Here is a 22591-nt window from a genome sequence, read left to right as displayed (position 1 = left end):
ATTGTGCAAATAGTAAAAAATATCACAAAATTTCAATCATGGAAACACTGAAGACGTTTTATAGAAGAAAACTACTTACGTATTTGTCGACGAAGAATGGGGTTAGTAAGCGTTAATAGAAAAATTTGTATAACCTAAAGTTTTGAAAACAATTTGACGATTTTGTTCAGCGGCGCAGCCAAAATTTTTTGATAATATAAAGTATGAATTAGTCTAAATTTGTTTCGAAATTCCGCGGAATTCCGTTAAATTTCGTTAGAAGCTAGTTTTTTCTAGCGAAATTTTTGTTATTTTACGAAACGAAACGAAATCAAGAAATCAGATTTCGCCATGCTCAAATTCCGCGAAATTCCGCGGAATTTCGTTTCGAACCACCTGAAACGAAATTTTTCGAAATACCGCATATGCTTAATAAAAAGCTTACAGAATTGTATATGCCAAGATTTTATACAATAATTCAAGACAAAATTTTCAAAACGACTTATCTGCTTTTGTAAACAAAGATTCAAACGACGATTTGACGAATCTGATAGCTCTCCCACGCAAACTAACACTATCAACAGGTAGCGGAAACATTCAGCTACCTATTGATGGTATTAGTTTGCGTGGGAGAGCTATCAGATTCGTTAAATCGTCGTTTGAATCTTTGTTTACAAAAGCAGATAAGTCGTTTTGAAAATTTTGTCTTGAATTGTAAGATTTGTTTTTTGGGTGTAGAAATTTTGTAAATTAATGAACACGCTGGAAAAGGGTCTTAAACAGATCGAACCCTGTCCATATATGGACAGTCCCGTCAATTCCAGTCGCATTATTTCGAATACAATGCTTGCGATATGATAACTCTTTTGATTGTATATCACACTGAACGAGCTTTATAATCCATCTTTGAGATTCAAATTGCTTCCACTATTACATCATCAGTTCCATCAACCTGACTACGCCAATGGTCAAAACCATCCACTGGTGACAGTCCTGTATGTCGCCGGTTTGTGTCAGTTGTGATGAGTGATTGCTCGTCTGTTGTTTTACATAAAGCGTGTTGTACGCTCGCCGCAAGCGACTTCGTTGGCGAAAAAATGTCATTGCAGCACAAAAGACGGCAACCGGTTGAATTAATTGGCAAATTCTGACTTGGCATACTAATTCTCGTGTCATTAGTTTTAATAAAATTTATAAAATGAAACACACCCCCGATGGCACCGCTGCTGGGGACGCTACGCTGTTGTGTGATCTGCCTCACAATACATCTGTTCAGAACGTTCGCTTAGACATGGAATGCGCCTTTCGTTGGTTGACTGAGGCTGATGAGCGAAAGGTGAGCGCCGAAAGGATCGTTGGATGAAAATATGCATTATAATGTTTGTCGTTGCTATCATGTGGGACGAGATACACGTATTACCATGAGACGGATTTTCAATCTGTTTCGCGTAATATCAGGATTGTTGTTTCTAACCTGTTGTCATCGCCCTGACGTACGGGAGCTTTATTATGGTGCTAGGTTCCATCCCTGCACATTCTGGAATTCATTTCACTGCCGGGCAGATCGGATTGTGTGACTTTGCTGATCCATTTGGAAGCATTTCTTTCAGTAATAGGATAATCGCTTGTAGCTAACTTAATTTAATAAAAATGATTGCAAGAAAAGTTTTTCATTTAAATCTAGGTCTCAATTTTCGGGTCAAACTCAAATTAAAGTAAAAGTAACAAGTCACATCAATTGAGCTGTTTTAAAATCAGACATCCATCAAAAACAAATCAATATTCGTTTTTAAAAAACCTACAATAGCGTTAAATTAGAGAATTGCAGTATATCTTACCACTCCTCGAACAAGTATGACAAAATTGGAATTGTTTTTATTTTTTATTTTAATTCTTTGAATGTATCTATTCCACATTTTGTGTACTGTCGGATGGGGCTTCTTTTGCCCCTGGAGAAAACTTTGGATTTTTGGTTTACTTCATTTATAGCCACGCATCTTATCGCTGAACTACATAACGCCCGCGCAATTTATTTTCGCCACAAGAACAACTTGACTGGGCAGCTTAAATCACGCAAAATAACAAACAACACCATGTTTCATTTTTAATTAGTAGTCGTTCGCGGCACCGTTGTTGTAAGTAAATTACCAAAAGTGTCATTACTGTGTGTCTTCAACGAAAAACGAAAGGCAATGACTCGTCCTCGTCGTCATCGTCGTCCGGAAAGACGCGCTGCTTCTTCTTCCAAAACCATCATCGACGGAAACCGTTTCCCGTCAATTATTATTTGCGCGCATATACTTGGCTGCCAAGACCGAGTTGCAAGTGTTGCAGCAACTGGTCGGTGATGCTAATCGACGCAGTCGGGTGCCACAGCGACCGGCGACGACTGTGTGCTTTGTTGGTGAAAAATCTTTGAATTTAATTAAACATTCTGCCTCTCAGAGCAAATTAGGGGAGAAAGCGAGACGAGAATTGTTTGCATAAATCCTTGTCAAGCGCAATTTTGCACGGTGTAAGACACACGTTTTTGGTCATACAATGGTGGGCACCAGCACCTCGAGGATGGTTGAAGAGTTACTAGGTGGGTGGAATGATTCGCCGTCTTGTGGTGATTTGAAACATACTTCAAGCTCAAAAAGATACTTTATGGTTACATTATTATTTCGCAGGTTTATGAACAGTTTATGAAGATTTTAACGAACGCATATTAGAGGCGACCCCTTCCAGTTTCTCAGTATTCGAGGAGTCAGTGGATAATGTTGAAAGCTTCCAATATCTTGGTAGCCAATTGGCGTGAGACGGCGGTACCAAGATTGACATCGAGGGATGCTTATGCGAGTTTAAGAAATATCTGGAAAAACAGGCAGTACGCACCGGAATCTCTGACATACTGCTGTGCTGTTATACACTAGCGGAACATGGTGTGTATCAGTAGCTGCAGGGGTTCATCAACAGATGCCTGCGGTACATAATTCTTGTCTGGTGGCCTCACAACTGGATCTAAAACAACGAGCTCCATCGTCGTTGTTACCAGAGGCCGAGAGCAACAGAAACCACACTTTACGTAGCTATCGTCTTTGCAAGAGATTAAACGGCTATTCAAAGCTTGAAAACGATCCAAATCCCAATGGCCTATCGCATATCAGCCTAGATAATCGAAGCCGACCCTATGAAATCCGGACAAATGTTGCATCATCTCAATTCGTGGGACACCTAAGCTTTTTCGGTCGACTGGATGCAGAGCATTATCGTTAATGTGCAACAAATGGGTGACCTAATGATGTGCGACAATTGACATCTTCTTCTTATTGGCATTACATCTCCCACTGGGAAAATGCCACCTCGTTGCTTAGTGTTCATTCAGCACTTTTACAGTTATGAACCGCGAGGTTTCTAAGCCAAGTTACCATTTTTGCATTCGTATATCATGGGGCTAAACACGATGATACTTTTATGCCCAGGGAAGTCGAGACAATTTCCAATTGCCTAGACCGGTACCGGGAATCGAACTCTCAGCATGGTCTTGCTTCATAGCCGCGCATCCATATATTGTCCCTAGGCCATCTGCGAGTTGTGGCGCCTGCCTAGGATGTGGTGGGGTTTGACAGTGGGCCCTGTTGAACCTCTATAAAAAGCTGCATGAATCCGCAAGTAGGCTCCGCCAAAGCGACCGTGTGTCGCTCAAAGCGCACAAGCCCAAGTCCTGGTGTTAGGTGGGACGCTTAACAGCCCTGACACGACGGCCCTCCGACGAGACAGGAGGTTTGCGCAGGCCCAATAAGCCGCCTTGAAAAACAACTATTACGAACGACATAGAAGATAATACGACTCGATACAATCGGCAACGACCTAGGCGACGAATAAAGGATCACGATTGGAAGCTTGGAACATGGAACTGCAAGTTGCTAACCTTCGCAGGTTGCGACAGGATAATCTACGATGAATTACATCCCCGCAACTTCGACGTCGTGGCGTTGCAGGAAATCTGCTGGACAGGACAGAAAGTGTGGAAAAGCGGGCATCGAGCGGCTACCTTCTACCAAAGCTGTGGCACCACCAACGAGCTGGGAACTGGCTTCATAGTGCTGGGAAAGATGCGCCAACGCGTGATTGGGTGGCAGCCAATCAACGCAAGGATGTGCAAGCTGAGAATAAAAGGCCGTTTCTTCAACTATAGCATTATCAACGTGCACTGTCCACACGAAGGGAGATTCGACGACGAGAAAGAAGCGTTCTATGCGCAGCTGGAGCAGACATACGATGGATGCCCACTGCGGGACGTCAAAATCGTCATCGGTGACATGAACGCTCAGGTAGGAAGGGAGGAAGTGTTTAGACCGGTCATCGGACCGGATAGTCTGCATACCGTATCGAACGACAACGGCCAACGATGCATAAACTTTGCCGCCTCCCGAATGCACTAGTAGTCCGAAGCACTTTCTTCCCCCGCAAGAATATCCACAAGGCCACATGGAAATTACCTAATCAAGTAACGGAAAACCAAATCGACCACGTTCTAATCGACGGTAAATTCTTCTTCCACTTACCGCAGTGCGAATATTGAATCCGACCACTACCTCGTTGCAGTATGCCTGCGCTCAAAACTCTCGACGGTGATCAACACGTCGGAGTCGTCCGCCGCGGCTTAACATTGGGCGGCTACAAGACGGTAGACTAGCCCAAGACTACGCGCAGCAGCTGGATGTGGCACTCCCAACGGAAGAGCAGTTAGGCGCAGCATCTCTTGAAGATGGCTGGAGAGATATTCGATCCGCCATTGTTAGTTGAGGAGAAGAATGCAGCATGGGCGAGATTGCTGCAACACCGCACGAGGGCGAACGAGGCACGATACAAACGGGCGAGGAACAGACAAAACTCGATTTTCCGGAGGAAAAAGCGCCAGCAGGAAAATCGAGACCGTGAAGAGACGGAGGAACTAAACCGCGCTAATAACGCACGAAAATTCTATGAAAAGTTGAACCGTTCACGTAAGGGCCACGTGCCACAGCCCGATATGTGTAAGGACATAAACGGGAACCTTCTTACAAACGAGCGTGAGGTGATCCAAAGGTGGCGGCAGCACTACGAAGAGCACCTGAATGGCGATATGGCAGACAACGGTGGCGGTATGGTAATGAACCTAGGAGCACGCGCGCAGGACATGCGACTTCCGGCTCCGAATCTCCAGGAAATCCAGGAGGAGATCTGCCGGCTGAAAAACAACAAAGCCCCCGGAAGTTGACCAACTATCAGGAGAGCTGTTTAAACACGGTGGTGAGGCACTGGCTAGAGCGCTGCACTGGGTCATTACCAAGATTTGGGAAGAGGAAGTTTTGCCGCAGGAGTGGATGGAAGGTGTCGTGTGTCCCATCTACAAAAAGGGCGATAAGCTGGATTGTAGCAACTACCGCGCAATCACATTGCTGAACGCCGCCTACAAGGTACTCTCCCAAATTTTATGCCGCCGACTAACACCAATTGCAAGAGAGTTCGTGGGCCAGTACCGGGCGGTATTTATGGGTGAACGCTCTACCACAGACCAGGTGTTTGCCATACGTCAGGTATTGCAGAAATGCCGCGAATACAACGTGCCCACACATCATCTATTTATCGACTTCAAAGCCGCATATGATACAATCGATCGGGACCAGCTATGGCAGCTAATGCACGAAAACGGATTTCCGGATAAACTGATACGGTTGATCAAGGCGACGATGGATCGGGTGATGTGCGTAGTTCGAGTTTCAGGGGCATTCGAAACGCGTAGAGGGTTACGGCAAGGTGATGGTCTTTCGTGTCTGCTATTCAACATCGCTTTGGAGGGAGTAATACGAAGGGCAGGGATTGACACGAGTGGTACGATTTTCACGAAATCCGTCCAGTTATTTGGTTTCGCCGACGACATTGATATCATGGCACGTAACTTTGAGAGGATGGAGGAAGCCTACATCAGACTGAAAAGAAGCTAAACGGATTGGACTAGTCATCAATACGTCGAAGACGAAGCACATGATAGGAAGAGGCTCAAGAGAGGTCAATGTAAGCCACCCACCACGAGTTTCTATCGGTGGTGACGAAATCGAGGTGGTTGAAGAATTCGTGTACTTGGGCTCACTGGTGACCGCCGATAACGATACCAGCAGAGAAATTCGGAGGCGCATAGTGGCTGGAAATCGTACGTACTTTGGACTCCGCAAGACGCTTCGATCGAATAGAGTTCGCCGCCGTACCAAACTGACTATCTACAAAATGCTGATAAGACCGGTATTTCTCTACGGATACGAGACCTGGAGGATGCTCGTGGAGGACCAACGCGCACTCGGAGTTTTTGAAAGGAAAGTGCTGCGTACCATCTATGGTGGAGTGCAGATGGCGGACGGTACGTGGAGGAGGCGAATGAACCACGAGTTGCATCAGCTGTTGGGAGAACCATCCATCGCTCACACCGCGAAAATCGGAAGACTGCGGTGGGCCGGGTACGTAGCCAGAATGTCGGACAGTAATCCGGTGAAAATGGTTCTCGACAATGATCCGACGGGAACAAGAAGGCGAGGTGCACAGCGGGTAAGGTGGATCGATCAAGTGGAGGGCAATTTGCGGACCCTCCGCAGACTGCGTGGTTGGCCAACTGCAGCCATGGACCGAGCTGAATGGAGAAGACTTTTATGTGCAGCACAGGCCACTCGTGTAGAGTGCTGCACAATGGGGTCCAGTCCGACCCTATCCGGGTCGTAGCTGGTGTGAGGCAAGGATGTATCCTATCACCGTTACTGTTCCTCATCGTAATCGATGCGATTCTGGTAGGTGCGATTGACCGTGAACCAAACCGCGGGCTGTTATGGCAGCCTATAACCATGGAGCATCTAAACGACTTCGAATTGGCTGATGACGTTGCACTCCTCGCGCAACGGCGCTCTGATATGCAGAGTAAGCTCAACGACCTTGCCGAGCGCTCCTCTTCGGCAGGTTTAGTCATCAACGTCAACAAAACCAAATCGTTGGATGTAAACACGGCGACTCCTTCCAGTTTCACAGTAGCCGGGCAACCAGTGGAGAATGTTGAAAGCTTCCAATATCTTGGTAGCCAAATGGCGTCGGACGGCGGTACCAAGATCGACATAGGCGCACGGATCAAGAAAGCAAGGGCTGCCTTTGCGAGTTTAAGAAATATCTGGAAAAACAGGCAGATAAGTGAACGCACCAAAATACGAATTTTCAACTCTAACGTGAAATCTGTGCTGTTATACGCTAGCGAAACATGGTGTGTATCGGTGGAGAACACTCAACGGCTGCAGGTGTTCATTAACAGATGCCTGCGGTATATAATTCGGGCCTGGTGGCCTCACAACTGGATCTCAAACAACGAGCTCCATCGTCGTTGTCACCAGAGGCCGATAGCAACAGAAATTCGGGATCGGAAGTGGGGCTGGGTCGGCCACACTCTACGTAGGGGCGGAAACGAAATCTGTAAACAAGCATTAGACTGGAGCCCAGCGGGACATCGCAGCAGAGGCAGACCCAGAGGCTCATGGCGGCGAAGCCTCAATAAAGAAATAAAAGAAGTCGACCGAAATCTAACCTGGCAACAGGTTAAAGCGATAGCCGGGCAACGCTCAGGATGGAGATCTTTCAAGTCGGCCCTTTGCACCACCGGAGGTGTACAGGATCCGTAAGTAAGTAAGTAACAGGCCACTCCGGCCTTAGTCTGATAATAAATAAATAAACGTACCCCAGGTTGAGAACTGCTGTCATAGAGGAAAGGGAGAAAGGGTATATTTATGAAACGAACAGTTTTATATAACTTTTTAACGAATGGGTTCATTTAAACCGAATGTGGAAAAGGTATTCTCTATCCAAAGGAAACGATTATAAAGAGGTTGGGAGGGTCATTTAAGCCCCAAACTCAATGTCAGCTGAACGGCAACGGAAACGGCAAATTTGATATATGATAAATGGGTCAATTGTCAAATTTGCCGTTGCCGTTCCGCCGACGGCGCTGGGGCTTCAGAATGCGGAAGGTTATTGGGGTTGGCTATTGCTTACAAAACGAACAATTCGGTATAACTTCTGATCCCCTTAACTAATTTCCTCCAATTTCGAGACACATATTCTCTATCCTTCTTCTTCTTCTTGTTATTGGCATGACTTTTGATGACTTATTTGCATGACTTTCCCAAAAATGACTTTTGCTCGAATATGATATTTCACTGAAAATGACATATCCTTGAAAGGAGCGGTCCATTGTAAGCATATGCGGTATTTCGTAAAATTTCGTTTTAGGGCAACAAAAATTGAGTATGGCGAAATCTGACTTTCGGATTTCGTTTCGTATCGTAAAATTCCAAAAATTTCGAAAGAGAAATCATACTTTTAACGAAATTAAACGGAATTTCGAAATGAATTTTTATCAATTCTATTTTTCATGTAATAAAAAATTCGACTGAGCCGCTAATCAAAGCCATTTAAACTCTATTCAATTTTTTTTAGATATTAATTCTTTACTAAATCCTTCTACGTAATACAATTCTGTATCTTAAACAGAAACACATTCTTAAACAGAAGCGCATTAAACAGAAACGAAATATTCCTCACTGGTCTACTGAGTATTGTCCGTTTTCGATTGTCTTTTGAAAGTATCAAGTTTGAGCAACCATTGTTTGAAAACATTTAAATGGAGATGGTGATGTTTCAGAAGTTTTCCTGATTTAGTAGATTTTTAGATCTTTCCATAATTAAGAATGCACTAGATTTGGGGCATTCTCTGATATCTCATTTATTTCAGATTCTGGAACTGATTCAGATCCTTCCGATATAGATTATTGTCATGACCCAAATTTTACTTTCAGATATTTTTAATTCCGTATATCTTGGAAATTTATAATTTTCTCACATTTTCTAGATCCTGCAGATTCAGATTATTCCAACGTTTCTCTCTGTCACAATCGTGACGGTGCACCGCGTTTTTCGTAGGGCAGTTGTTAGTTTGGACGTGCTGCTGGTTTTAAAAGTTAAGGCTCAAGAAAAATCGGTATATGACGGAAGCTTTCCGAATGATTTACCACCGGCTGTGTGTCGTTTGCCTCTTTCCACCTTTCGAAGAATTGTGATTGTGTTAGTGTAACACCTAGCAATGTCACAAACATTGAATTAAAAAATGTAGTGGTTTGTTGCCAATTTTCTACCCTCCTCAATATTTAGCAATAAACGTAAATGTCTGCATTCGAGTTTGTTGGCATAAAATTAGTTTATATTTAATAGTTAAAGGCACATACATTATTCTCAAGATATGCAAAGATTCATAACTGTTGATTTTAAGTATTATATTTATTTTTTGTCATGTTCATCTAACAGTCATTTTTTCTTTAGAAAAATTCGAGTGCACTCAACAGCTTTCATACTGCTTTGATCTGTTCAAAAGACAATTTTAAAAACTTTATTCAAGATGTTAATTGAAATGAATCTGTACTACTTTTCAAAATGGTGAACCATATTAAATCTGTTGGTAGCAGTTAGAAAACGTTGTTTATGGTTAGGGGCATACTTTTGAAAATGGTGAACAGGTCCAAGCTGAGCGATTCCAAGCAACTGCATCAAAATTTAACAAAATTTTTAATTCATGATTTTCTATTGAGTTGAAACTTTGCACAGTTTTTCAATTTCATCTAAATCGTCATTTTTTATTGAGTCACGACCAACTTTTCAAAAGGGTGTATGTGAAAATGGTTCAAAAATATTCAAAGAGCTGCACAGCATAAACGGAATGTTCGATTGTTTTGATTTTTTCAGCAAAGTTAGACAACTAAATGGTGATTCTTAAAAAAATGTACACCGTAAATTTTTTTTTTTTTTGCTTTAGAAAATATCATTTTTGTCACAAAAACTCAAATATCTCAAAACCCTATCTATTTACGAACGTATTTTTTTTAGAAAAAACGGTCCATTATATTAGCTATCTACCATAAAAATTTGGTGATGGTAAACTAATAACCAAAAAAATATTACATTTCAAACACTTCACAATTTTCACACATAATAAACAAAAAATAATTTCCGTGTATTTTTTTCAAGAATCGCAGTTTGATGCTGATTTTATTGTTAAGGGCCTTGCGTGAGTTAAACAAGTTGTTTTTATGATATTCCATATTTATGTATTCATCGATATTATGTATATTATATGTATAAATATTATATGTATAAATAAATAAAAATGAATTAACAGATCACAAAAATAATCTTAGATTTGACATTTAATATCAGCACCAGAATATTTTTTTTTTGCAAGGGAATGATCGATGAGTCTCTCTACTCGATCTATCATATTATCCTAATTATTAAATTAAATGTGGCAGTTACACAATGTTGTTATAGAAACTCTATGAGTTTTGGGTTTGAATTTCGGTATGGGTTATGATATCATGAAAACAGTTTATTAATACTTATTTTTTATTTATTTTTATTCAAATTTTTTACAATATCGAACACTTTTGAATTATTATCAGCACAGTTTGAGTATAGTTTTGCTTTAATTTTGTAGTTCTATTAATTTTGAACTCCTCAATGGCATCCTGAATAGACCACGAACTTGGCAGCATCGACAAAATCAATATTTTTTCTTTCCTTGTCGTGGCTGCATTCGAGAGCCTTTCCTTCATATTTATAATTACCTCATCGTAGTCTGTATTTTCCACATCATCAGGTCCTAATTTGAATAGGTTTCTTCGTACAGCTTCATTTATTTCGGGGTATTTTTTTTTCGGGTAATAAACGTAGTCCATCTTACTCCATTTGATCGGAGTCACTTTTATCCCAGCTATGCCCTCATTAAAGCGTTCGATGTTGACCTTTTGGATACACTCATCTTCCGATTGATTTGTTGAAACAGATTTTGCTGATGGTACGGTGGCAAGGCTCTCAGTACTTGATTTTGGAGCATAACCAGTCGCTTTCAGTTTATCTATGGTGCTTTCGGTGAGATTTCGCAACCCTTTTGAACACTTTTTTCCATCAAACGGCCTACAACAGTTGAGAAAGCGGCTACTCATGTTGTTCGTTATATTCCAATAAACAAAATCACTTTTAAGTTTTTACTGACTAGTTTGGTGTCATTAAGCGGGCTTGGTAATCATATGGCTACTGCTTCTGCCTCATACGCTGGAGGTCGTGGGTTCAATCCCAGGTCCGTTCCATTCTCCTACTTTGTATCTTTCTCTTTATTTCTCATGTTCTAGCAATCGCTAGAACTGGAAATGGACTTTCATACCGTTTCCATTACTATTCATATACCTTCAACTTGAGTATTCTAACAGTAATCTGCTAGAATCGGAAATGAACTATAGAGCTCGTTTCCTACATCCAATTAGAAATTCCATCAGTTACCTTCTCCTATCTATCACATTGGCAGCTCGTTAACCAAGACGGACCTCTGCCTCTCCAACCTAACCCAGAAATTCCAACAAATTCCGCATGAACTCGTGGCAAGTGCAGAGGTATATTCGACTTGCAGTGGGCAAGTGATTGCATCATTATTTCCTCCCCTTCCCTACATTGACTTGCATTCTGACGTGGCAGGCGCCAGTATGACCTAACAAATGAGATCATCAGTTCTTGTACATTGAAGATGTGTGCTAGTCCCAAGCAAACATCTGTTGGTTCCCCGTCCAAGAACAGCTGATCTGGTCATAATGGAGTAGCAACTACGAGCAGTCAATCAAGCTCAAGCTTTACTGACTAGTTTGGTGTCATTTTCTTGACTGAACAAAAAAATACCATAAGATCTTTAAAAACCTTAGTGGTAGTAATTTTTTGCTTTTTCGTGAGCATTGTCATGGTATGTACCTGTCATGCATTTGTTGTTGTTGAAGATACCCGTATCCTCCCTATCATAAAGTCTATTCTCTAAGAGGTATATTTTTTGCAGGTAAACTATAGACGTATGCGTGTATATACATCTTTGATTTTGCAGCTTTTGTCTTAAAAATAACATTTCTGATATTAAATTAATGATTTCGTGTGTGTTACTTCTACGTGAAGTTAAACGATTTACAATGATATGGAAATGCTAATATCATCTTCCAAACTTGGACGTACATGTTCATGATAGCATTAGAGGCGAAAGTATAGAATTGATAGTTCCGTTAGGATACGGCAGGCATGAAGAATGTTTTTATAGAAGTCGATTTGAAAACGAGCGGAGGGCAATATTTGTGATGGCACATATCACACGACCTTCCTTCTGCCAAGCTCCCGTATGAAGGGGGAGGGAAGAATATCAGTGTGGAAGCTGATATATCTCCACTGGCTCAAATCGACTTCTATAAAAACATTCTTCATGCCTGCCGTATCCTAACGGAACTATCAATTCTATACTTTCGCCTCTAATGCTATCATGAACATGTACGTCCAAGTAGCATTTCCATATCATTTCTGATATGTTTCTTATTATCAACAGGTTTGAAAACTATTAAAAGAATTTTTCGCCAGTCACGTACAATGAAAATTATGACATTATCAATACTTTTGATCACAACACTGGATCGTGTCTAAGTTTCTTATAGATGCTATGAATAATTAAATCAAAATATCATGAAAACAACTTGTTTAAATCACGCAAAGCCCTTAACAATAAAATCTGCATCAAACTGCAATTCTCGAAATAACTTACACGGAAATTTTTTTTTTTTTTTACTAAGTGTGAAAATTGTGAAATGTTTGAAATGTAATAACTTTTTTGTTTATTAGTTTACCATCACCAAATTTTTATGGTAGATAGCTAATATAACGTTTTCCCTAAAAAAATTACGTTCGTAAAAAGATAGGGTTTTGAGATAATTGAGTTTTTGTGACAAAAATGATATTTTTAAAGGTAGAAAATTTTTTTTTTACTGTGCACATTTTCTTAATAACTATCATTTAGTTGTCTAACTTTGCTGAAAACAATCATAACAATCGAACATTCCGTTTTTGCTGTGCAGAGTTTTAAATATTTTTGAACCATTTTCACATACACCCTTTTGAAAAGTTAGCCGTTACTCAATATGAAGATTTGATATCGAAAAATGACGATTTAGATGAAATTGAAAAACTGTGCAAAGTTTCAGATATTTTCGAAATGGTCGCTCAGGATCGACTGGCATGCCTCCGTGGAATGCCTCAGCTGATCTGTTGCTTATGTCCTTTACGCTAGTTTCTCCCTGTGGCATTTGGGTAACAATTAAGCCGTTACAAACATTTAATAAACAATATGTTCTACTGTTCTCAGAAAGCTCCAGGGGGGTTGGGGGGATAATAAAAAATAAATATGAAAATTAAAAAAAAATCAAAAACTCCTCGGATTTGTTAAAAAATGTTTTTTTAAATCCTTATAATTTTCCGATTTTTTTTGTTGTCCCCTCAAAACATTATTTTAGAGCAAAAAAAATCAGAGTGAGGGAAACATAATTATTTCTAAATATTTGTATCGGCCTTATTTGACTCTAAGAATATTAAACAAAATTAATTTTCTCCCCAGATTTTTTTTATTCGTTTTTTGCATTATGCAGTGCAAAAAAAAAATCAATAAAAATTCCGCGGAAAAAAAAAATTAAATTTCGTTTCGTTTCGTTAAATTTCGAATCAAGTGGACCTCGATTTCGTTTCGTTTCGAAGTCTCGGAAGTAAATCTGAATTTCGTTTCGTTGCGTTTAGAGCAAACAATTGATTATCATTTTCATAAAGAAAACTGCAAATCAAACTGGCATTTCTAAGCAAGCCTGGGTACATACAGCTAGTAAAATAATAAAGCATTTGTCTCGTTGAATCTTCTTGTAAACATGTGTGCTTACCGCAGAAAAACACACACAAAGAAACATGCTCATTTACTTTCCTTTTCTTTGTTTTTGATAGGATGTTCCAATGTTCATCCTATCAAAAACAAAGAAAAGGAAAGTAAATGAGCATGTTTCTTTGCGTTTTTTTTCTGCGGTAAGCATACATGTTTACAAGAAGATTCAACGAGAGAGGAAGAATTCCACATAATACTTTGAACCAGTATGTCTTCAAGTAGATTTTAGTTAAATTTACATTTTTTGAAATTTGGCTGCTGATATCAATTAATGTATAATAAGTGATAGAATCTAAATGGTTTGCTTTCTCTCTCCTATCTTCAATTTATAATTTAAGGTAATTCTTTGAGTACCTATATGTTCATCCATCAGCACCACTCTGACTGGCTGAAAGAACCGTAGTTGCTGTACGGCACCGGATGCGGAACAGAGTACATCTGAGAACATTAAAACTGAAATGAGAAGAATAAAAATCGGAAAGCCCTCGGTCTGCACCAGACACTAACACGGCGAGTAACTGAAAGCCTCTTAGTCGGCACCATTTTTCATACAACAAGCCCTGACACGGCTCTCGTTCGTGTTTGTACAGCTGGAACATCTCTTCGCCGTAAAGTGCACTACAACTGCGACGCTATCCATCTAAGTTATTGATTACTTTCCTCCAGCTCCGCCGCAAGCCCACCGGAAAGTTTTACAGTCAAGTAATCAACCCCTCGCTCCCAGAACGGATGATCGAGGAAAAAAGTCATTGTAGCGCGAAAACGGCAGAACCTTGAACGTAAATTTTCGATTATATTACGAGCTGCACTTTCCTTCCGACGACGACGGCGAAGGACGCTTGCTGCATTATACTGCAAGCAAGGGTCGCGTTGTCATTCCCGCGTGCTATAAGCTCTCTATTCAGGCGCACACCGTGTCCCAATAACTTGCAACGGAGGAGTGCCTTCTGTTAACGGAAGATTTAAGACGATTTTCCGCCTTCTATGAGAGATGCTGTCCTCAGGAAAATTAGGTCAATTCATATCAGTGATTTAAACTTCGACTATTTTCAGGAGATTAATTTTAATGGTTTTTGTTATCGTTACTTTAATACTATTGAAAATGTATTGAAGTAACAAAATAACCATGGTACTAATATTGCATTTCGATTTTTAAGCAAGTGGATTCTACATTTTATTTATTGATACTGCATTGTAATTTTTGATGGCTATTCAAAAGGAAACAATTAATGACTATATTTATGTTTCGTAACATGGATGGATTTATTTTCTCGTTAACACCCCATAAACTAGGCAACGAAGAGTTTTCCGACCGGCACCCCACTCCACGTATAGATAAAGTTGTGCATAATCTGAAATTTATCAAAGATAATAATGCACAGATTAGCATATTTTATCTCTCATCCCGGGAAGTGAAGTCAGCTCAGCAGTAGCTGAGTACTCTCAGCGCCGCGTGTGCACATGCATTGTGCACTTATTGCATCCGATTTCCTGGCGGATGGTACCGACGCGTATGGATGCTCCATGATCCATCTCATAACAAGACACGGACCCGGACCGGAACACAACGGAATGACTCAGGGCTTTTCGATGCGAGAACTTGGGAAGCGGCTTGGTAAAACACTTCCACAGGCAGCTTTGCCGAGAAAAGCAACCAAGGCAAGGGCTGCACGTTCGCTGATGATCACCCAACTCGTTCTTCCGTCGGCGCGTTCCGAGGCGTACAACCAAAGATAATCAGATGACGATGCTACAACTGAGCCGGCGACATAATGCATTTACGCTATTATTGCGTTGTAGACACCTCTCTTGTCACTGCACTACTTCGTTACCCCCGGACTTGCTATGTGCTGGGAAGGTGGCGATGGCGATGATGATGTTGCGAAAGAGGTTGCGGTTTTCCAGCAGAGAAGAAGATGCACACCACTCAAGACGCTGTTATCTCTCACTTATCCTTCTCCGCCCGATACACGGGATCTGCATTATCCAGTGCTACAATTGCAACTTCCGGCCATGGTTGTGGATATTTTTCGTTTGCTCGGAGTGAAGGGCATATATAAATGACGCTGCTGAATTGCGTCATTCAAAGTGAACTAAAGAAGCAGTCTGAAGGTCATCAATTTCGCTTTAGTGCGATGCGATGTTTTATTCTCACAATGTTTTTGATATTGAAATTTTCATTGTGCTAAGAGTTTGTAATCACTTGAAACCTAAAACTTGAAAGCCTGATCAGACAGAATCAGGAAAGATTCAGATTGATGAAGATTTAGAATCATGTTTGTTACATAAATTTGCTTGTCAGTCAACCAAGATTAACCAACCGTCTAAGACGAGTTAAGTACTCTCCATTTAATTCCACTACGTTTTGTTATTTTTGCAGATACGTATTTCGACCGCAACTGAGTGGTCGTCTTCAGTGTCTCGTACTTGACTCGACTTTTTTTAACCAAGATTAGTTAGAATTATTTCGACCTGCTTACCATGCAAAGGTGCACCCGTGAAACATGAAGCTCTAACTTCTTTAAGTGTTAAGAAGCAAGCCTCTGAAGACGCCGGGACGATCATTGTAGAATGTTAAGAAATATGCCCACTCGTGACTTATCCTGTGATTTCCTCTGATCTCATCCGCCATCCTCCTAGTTTGTCAGAAGGAAAATTCCGTTCAAACCCTTATACATTCAAAAAGTTTCGGCAAATTGAACATATTGTAAATACATAGACTATCTTACTCAAAATTTACGAAACTAACGAGTAATGCCTTCCAATCCAAAAATTTTCGAGCGCTTTTGGAGAATGCAGACGTGAGCAAACGCGTACATTTACATTTCTCTACCATGATCCCCCCTTTTTGCCTTTCTCGTATACTAAGTATCCGTAAAGGCTATATGATCGCTCCAAAAACAAGCTTCTTATAGAAGGCCTGGAGACCCATAGTGTTATATACCAATCGGCTCAGTTCGACGAATTGAGGTGATGTCTGTGTGTTTTCGGGCACTTATCCTCAACCGATTTGCTCGCAGTTAGTTGCATCCGACGCAGACTTCTAAATATTCCATTGTTTCCTATTCAAATTGGCCGGATTGGACTATGGGATCGGAAGGTAAGGACAAAAAATATTTTTTAAATGCACGAGAAAGGCGCATCACCGCTCTGGGTGGATTAATCTGGGTTTTTATAGAAAGATGAAGGCAAATAGGCAAACAGACGCCTAAAATTATCACTCAGGGAGTGGGGTTGATGGAACGCCGGACCCACTAAACCCATCCAAGCAACGGAAGGTTACTTGAGTTACCCTCTCTCTCTACTAATACCCTGGTTCCCCCAGAAACTGCCTCCCAGCATTACTTCTGGGGGATAGGCAGTACTTAATGTACTCGCTAGGGTGGCTCAAAAAACACTTTTTCAAATTTTTCGATGGGCCGCCCTTTTATTCGGTTCTTTTTGATGCTCTGATGCTCTGGACAAAATTTCAGCCAAATCGGTCAACGTTTGGGCGGTGCTAAACTCGTTGAAAGTTTATATGGAAAAATGTATGCAGAAACATCCAAAAACAGTGATTTGCAGTTGGGTGGCACAATTTACGATCAAGAACCATGATACTCATTCAGTTCTTGTAGAATTAAATACAGAATGTTATGCTGAAAACCGCGAGAAGATTGAAGTTTATTAGGCAAAGATATTAGCATTTTACTGGAGTGTTGTAGGGGTGAATTTATTTCTTTTCAAAGGTAAAAGAAACGAAATTTGCTCAAACCCCACTTCAGACAAATGCTAATAACTTAGCTGGACAAACTCTAATCTTCTCGCGGTTTTCTGCATACCATTATGTATAAAATTCTTCAAGATCTGAATGAGTATCATAGTTCTTCATCGTAAGTTGTGCCGTCCAACTGCAATTCACTGTTTTTGGATGTTTCTGCATACATTTTTCCATATAAACTTCCAACGAGTTTAGCACCGCCCAAACGTTGACCGATTTGGCTTAAATTTTGTCTAGAGCATCAGGGCATCAAATAGAACCGAATAAGAGGGCGGCCCACCGAAAAATGTCAAAAAAGTTTTTTCCATACTGATTTGAGCCACCCTAGTACTCGCTCATTCACGCTCACACATGCACTCATCTTGTAGTAGGCTTACTTGGGTGCTTTCTCTAACATACCCTCTGACACACCCTTTCTGAAGCACCATGTGGGACTAACTTGGGTGCTCATTGCTCACCCTACCACCTGATTCACGCTCTAGCACACCAATCTGAGACTTATTTGGGTGCTCACTTTAGCACACCCTGCCACTCCTCCTGACACACCATGTGGGGCTTACTTAGGTTCTCCCTTCTGATATGCCATGCGAGGCTGACTTGGGTGCTCACTCTACTCTCCTCTGCTATGCCTCGAGGTGTCGATAGCGATAGGTACCAACAGTTCTACGCTACGACCCTCCTACCTCGGCATGTGCACTCTGCGACACTCTTACCTCGACATGTGCAAAACTCTCATTCACTTCCCAGCGCTCACCCTGTTTTCGCTCTAACTAACCAATCACAAGTTAGTCATGCTTGTCAACTGCTGCTCGGCGCGCCAGATTCTTTGCAAACTGAAGGCAATCTGAGTACTTAAAGTCAAAATTGCGTTCCACTTCTCCACCGCTTGGCACATCCTCTGGATAAGGGTATCCGGGGATGTATCCCGACCGCAAACGTCTAGCATAGCTCTTCTTTCGACGTTGAAACGAGGACATACGAACAGTATGTGCTCTGCAGTTTCATCAACACCTGGGCAGTCAGGGCAGACGGGGCTCTCCGTGTGCCCAAACCTGTGGAGGTACTGCCGGAAGCAGCCATGGCCTGACAGGACTCCCCACCCAGCTCGATATGTTAGGTATCAGCCGGTGGGTCCTCTTAACTTTAGAAGAGTTATCCCACTCGCCCTGCCATCTGGCAACCGAAGTCACCCTGATGCGTTCGCGGGCTCCTCTGGTGCCACGTACAAGGACAGAAAAAGTCATGTCAACTACAGAGCTGACATCCAACACATAATCAAGTTGCTAGTCCTTCCCGAATTTGAATGTGCGAATGAATAGGACAGCATGTGCACGAACAGCAGCAAGCGTCGACTCTCGGTGTCAGAGTTGTTTTGTGCGGTGTCAAAATGAATCTTCAGCTTGGCACATTGATATTCAATTTGAAATCTCAAAATATGAATTTCATTTCATACGGTGGTGCATGGATTCAACATTTTGAAGTCAGATTCCGAAAATATATGCATCGGTTTAGTATATAAAGTAAAATAATCATGATTTATCGGTGCAAATCAACCGCAATTCAAAATATTCATTTGAGCCCCGGTAGATATTCATTTTTACACTCGATTATCAATCGGCTATTGAGGATCGGACGGTAAATTTGGTATGGAAGTTTGACAGCATGCTGCGAGATGTTCGTGCCTTCATTGCCGAGCGTCTGATCAAAATAAACACGAATAATGACGAAACTGCCTACTGAGCATCGATGTAACTGATAGTAAAACGAAGATTTCCGTCCTTGGCCACGTAGCTCGAAACACTCCTCGTCTTCCCGGATGACCAGCCCGACTGGCATCATGCTCGCAATCACGCAGGCTGCATCGTGATATATCGTGCGGTAGGCAGATATCACTTTAAGACACATCAAGCGGTACGTGCTCTCCAGCTTCCGCAAGTAACTGGTTATCCCCAGAGCTCTCGTCCAGGATGGGCCACTGTGCCTAAGAATAGATACAGCAACGCCTTCCAGTAGTCTACATCTATTGACATCATCCTAGATAATACCGCAACAGCAGTCGAAGCCCTCTTGCACGCATAGTCGACATGGCTGGCGAAGGACAGCTTGTCGTCTATAACGACCCCAAGCTTTGGTGCCACCCACGACTTCACTCCAATCCTTCACCGTGCTGATCGCGTTTTCTGCGTTCAGTTCTACCTCGGGAATTGACTTCCCGTAGACCTTCAAGGTTACGTCATCTGCGAAACCGACGATCTTAACACCAGGAGGGAACTTTAACTTCAAAACCCCGTCATGCATAAGGTTCCAATACCGGGCCCATTATTGAACCTTGCGGAACTCCTGCGGCAATATGTACGCTTCTCTGCATCGTTCTCGTATAATAGTACACGGTTCTGCAAATAGCTTTCCAAAATCCGGTACAGGCCCACCGGCAGGCTAAGCCGGTGTAACGAGAGCGCGATGGCTTCCCAACTTGCGCTGTTGAATGCGTTCTTCACATCAAGTGTCACTAACGCACAGTATCGAATAACTCGCCTTTTCTGTTGGATCGCTATCTCGGCGTTCTTTACCATCAAGTTAATAGCGTCCATCGTGGACTTACCTTCTCGAAAACCGAACTGATTGCTTGACAGGCCGTTCGTACCCTCTGAGTACGGGGTCAGCCTGTTGACGATGATCCTCTCTAGCAACTTATCCGTCATGTCTATAAAACAGATTGGTCTATGTGCCGGCTCTATGGCTCTCCGTCCTTCGGCAACAACACAAGTTTCTGTCTTTTCCATCTTTCGGAGAATCTTCACTCATGTAGGCATCTTTGCATAGCTAGCCCGAATATATTCGGGTTCACTATGATTGCTGCCTTGAGAGCGCTGTTCGGAACTCCATCAGGCCCTGGAGCTTTGTTCGTCACCATGGATTTGGCCACCGCGGGTAACTCTTCGTTTGTCACCGGAGCCACTATTTCGGCCGCACCCATATTGCCTTGCTGTGCAGGAGGTCAGGGACTTGTGGCTTGGGACGGGAATAGTACCTCGATAATCCTCGCCAACCTATCCGGGGACCGTTAGGGGGGTGAAGAGTTTCCTTTGGTCTTGGTAATCACAATCCTGTAGGCGTCACCCCACTGCTGGAGAATCTGGTGGATTATAGAAGAATTAAATCCTACAGAAATAGCAAAATATTAGGTACTGATGGTGAAATACCCTCTAATCTATTTTTTGGCACATGGTCAAAAACCAATGATACCAATGTTATTTTGCCAATACTTCATCGTAGTCGGCTTTGGAACATTAAGTCTAATAACATTTGGTCAAATGACATTTCGTCGAAAGGACGTTTAGTCGAATGGCAATGGTTTTCTTATTCTTTTCATTGAAACTCTTTCTTTCACTCAATATTTATGCAATAATTAGTTCAGAATAATATTCCAACCGTAATTCGTTAATTATTGGCCGAAAATTTAATTCCGACCAAATGGTCATATGACCTAATCTATTCGACGTCATGTCTATTGACGAAACATCATTCAACTGAATTTCTTTTGATCAGGTGGAATAGATTCATCGTAGTCGGTTAGAGGGGTTTGCTAAACCGTGTAACATTTTCCCCTAAGACGCTCGCAAATAATTATTAATTCTCGGAATATTCTTTTGGACAATATTGGAGCAATACTTATGTGACTTTTCTAAACATCACAATAAGTAACTCATTTTTAATTGTTATTAACCAAAGTTCTTTTTTTTTAAATAGCCATTCGATGGAACCTTATTGGACTAAATGTACCAAGATTTTTAAATCGAAAATCCGCTTTTGGGCAAATGTCGACAAAATGTACGAAGATTCTTCATTCTAAAATCTGATTTCGACTAAATGTCCATTCGTCGTAGTGTCCTTTCGACCAAATGTCCTACGTCTCTAGTGGATTAAAACATCATTTTCGACTAAATGTCTCTTCGATCAAACGTCCATTCGACGTAATGTCCTTTCGACCAAATGTCTTTCGACGAAATGGTATAGATTCCCTGACAGGGATTCCCGGACCTCGGATGTTGCACGCCATAGTTGATCTTAAAGCGAATTGCTAGTTAGATGATCACTATGGGTGTTACCCTCGTCAACCCTCCAGTCCAATTCTGGTGCCAAACCAGGACTGACAAACGTTACGTCAATCCATGACTCGACCCCGTTCCTTCTGAACGTGCTAGCGGAACTATCATTGACTAGCACTGCGTCGAGCTTCGCTAGCACCTCTAGTAACGCTTGACCCCTTCGATTGGTGCAGCGGCTGCCCCACTCCACTGCCCAAGCGTTAAAATCTCTTGCTATGACGACCGGCTTACGACCCACTAGGTCAGACGATAGCATATCGATCATCTGGTTGAACTGTTCTAATGGCCACCTTGGTGGGGCATACCAGCTACAATAGAACACACCATTGATCTTGGCTATCGCGACACCCTCAGCAGAGGAGTTACTACCTTTTGGATCGGGTACCGTCTCGTCGTGGAAATCGCCGCCATCATAGACCCGTCCGTCGCCCAATTTCCGTTATCGAGAGGGACGTTGTACGGGTCGAACAGGAGGGCGACATCGGTCCTCGACTTCGAGACCGACGGCCATTTCGGCCAGTTTGGACTATGGGATCAGTAGTTATGGCCAAAATACAGGCAGAAGCGCGTAATTTGCCTATTTATAATGAAAGAAACCTACCCTTAACAGATTTGCTGTAATAAGTTGAATTCAGCGGGGAATCTTTTTGGAAGTGGACCGAATCGCACAATGAGATCGGAAGTTTGTTCAAAATATTAATTTCAAAAAGGGTATAGTAAAAACAAGTTTTTTGGCGTTTTTACTTTTCTTATGTGTGATTTAGGGTACTAACATCACAAGGTGGATTAATAAAGGTTTTTGGTTTATTATAAGGAATATTTTTTTGTTGAGAAAACTACTCATAAAACCGTTCGAAAGCTGTAAAATATTATTTACTTTTCAACCGCATTTTAATACACAAAAGATGTTATTACCGCCAG

Source organism: Armigeres subalbatus, chromosome 3, assembly GCF_024139115.2.
Source record: "Armigeres subalbatus isolate Guangzhou_Male chromosome 3, GZ_Asu_2, whole genome shotgun sequence".
NCBI classification, from domain to species: Eukaryota; Metazoa; Arthropoda; class Insecta; order Diptera; family Culicidae; genus Armigeres; species Armigeres subalbatus.
This window is presented reverse-complemented; position numbering follows the sequence as displayed.